We start from the raw sequence: 2,194 nt of genomic DNA on the forward strand, positions 1-2,194 counted from the left end.
CTTGAGCTTGCATTGGTTTTCCTTGAAGAGGAAAGGGTGATGCAACAAAGTAGCGTAAGTATTTCCCTCAGTTTTTGAGAACCAAGGTATCAATCCAGTAGGAGGCTCCTCAAAAGTCCCATGCACCTACACAAACAAACAAAGAACTCGCAACCAATGCAATAAAGGGGTTGTCAATCCCTTCACGGCCACTTGCAAAAGTGAGATCTGATAGAGATAGTATGATAAGATAAATATATTTTTGGTATTTTACAATATAGATGCAAAAAGTAAAGATGCAAATAAAACTAGATTGAAATCTTATATGATAAAAGATAGACCCGGGGGCCATAGGTTTCACTAGTGGCTTCTCTCAAGATAGCATAAGTATTACGGTGGGTGAACAAATTACTGTCGAGAAATTGATAGAAAAGCGAATAATTATGAGATTATCTAGGCATCACGTCCGCGACAAGTAGACCGACTCCTACCTGCATCTACTACTATTACTCTGCACATTGACCGCTATCCAGCATGAATCTAGAGTATTAAGTTCATAAGAACAGAGCAACGCATTAAGAAAGATGACATGATGTAGAGGGATAAACTCAAGCAATATGATATAAACCCCATCTTTTTATCCTCGATGGCAACAATACAATATGTGCCTTGCAACCCTTTCTGTCACTGGGTAAGGACACCGCAAGATTGAACCCAAACCTAAGCACTTCTCCCATGGCAAGAAAGATCAATCTAGTAGGCCAAACCAAACTGATAATTCGAAGAGACTTGCAAAGATAACTCAATCATACATAAAAGAATTCAGAGAAGATTCAAATATTTCTCATAGATAAACTTGATCATAAACCCACAATTCATCCGATCTCGACAAACACACTGCAAAAAGAGTTTACATCAAATAGATCTCCACAAGAGAGGGGGAGAACATTGTATTGAGATCCAAAAAGAGAGAAGAAGCCATCTAGCTAATAACTATGGACCCGAAGGTCTGTGGTAAACTACTCACAACTCATCGGAGGGGCTATGGTGTTGATGTAGAAGCCCTCCGTGGTCGATTCCCCCTCCGGCGGAGCACGACGAAGGCTCCAAGATGGGATCTCGCGGATACAGAAGGTTACGGTGGTGGAAATTGTTTTTTGTTGGCTCCCTGGATGTTTTCAGGGTACGTGGGTTTATATAGGAGGAAGAAGTACGTCGGTGGCCGCTCGTGGGGCCCAGGAGACAGGGGGCGCGCCTAGGAGGGGTGGGCGCGCCCTCCTTTGTCCTGGCCGCCTCGTTTGCTTCTTGACTTGCACTCCAAGTTCTCCGGATCACGTTCGTTCCAAAAATCACGCCCCCGAAGGTTTTATTCTGTTTGGACTCCGTTTCATATTCCTTTTCTTCGAAATACTGAAATAGGCAAAAAAACAGCAATACGAGTTGGGCCTCCGGCTAGTAGGTTAGTCCCAAAAATGATATAAATGTGTAAATAAAGCCCATAAACATCCAAAAGGGGTAATATAATAGCATGGAACAATAAAAAATTATAGATACGTTGAAGACGTATCACGAATGCTGTTGAAGCTGCACTGCTCGAGCACGGTGGACATGCAGGGACTGAGCTCCAGGGAACAAGCGTGGATGTAGCCAGCGAGGCGGCTGATGGAGCAGTCACAAGCTCATGCTAAAGACGTCCTCCTCTTTCCATGATAGATACAACTCCTAAGTATGTGTGTGTGTGTACGCCTGTTTGCAGCCGTCCATGATGATGACTGCTCCCTGCTGCCTTGGCGAGGCTTGTATGCTTTCTCTTAGTTTCCCTAAGCTGCTAGTGCCAGTGGCTAGATGCATGTGTGCTCTATATAGCTCCATCTCCGTTGTAACTCAGGTTATCCATGGTAGAACAAAATCTTAGTATCCTCAACTGGAATGTACGAGGTTTAAATTGCCCAGACCGTCGAGCAACTATCAGAGAAACGATCACTGCTACTCCATGCCACATAGTCTGTCTACAAGAGACCAAACTGGAGCTCGTCGACCTATTCATCGCTTCATTCCTTGGTGGCCACAAACTAAAGAACTTTGCCCAGCGCCCAAGCATTGGCACCCGCGGTGGCATCCTACTGCTATGGGACGAGAGTGTCGTCGATGTGAAGGATGTGAGCATTGGCACCTTCCACCTCTCCTGTAATGTCACGATTGTCTCCTCGGCCAC

Source organism: Triticum dicoccoides, chromosome 7B (genome assembly GCF_002162155.2).
Source record: "Triticum dicoccoides isolate Atlit2015 ecotype Zavitan chromosome 7B, WEW_v2.0, whole genome shotgun sequence".
NCBI lineage: Eukaryota > Viridiplantae > Streptophyta > Magnoliopsida > Poales > Poaceae > Triticum > Triticum dicoccoides.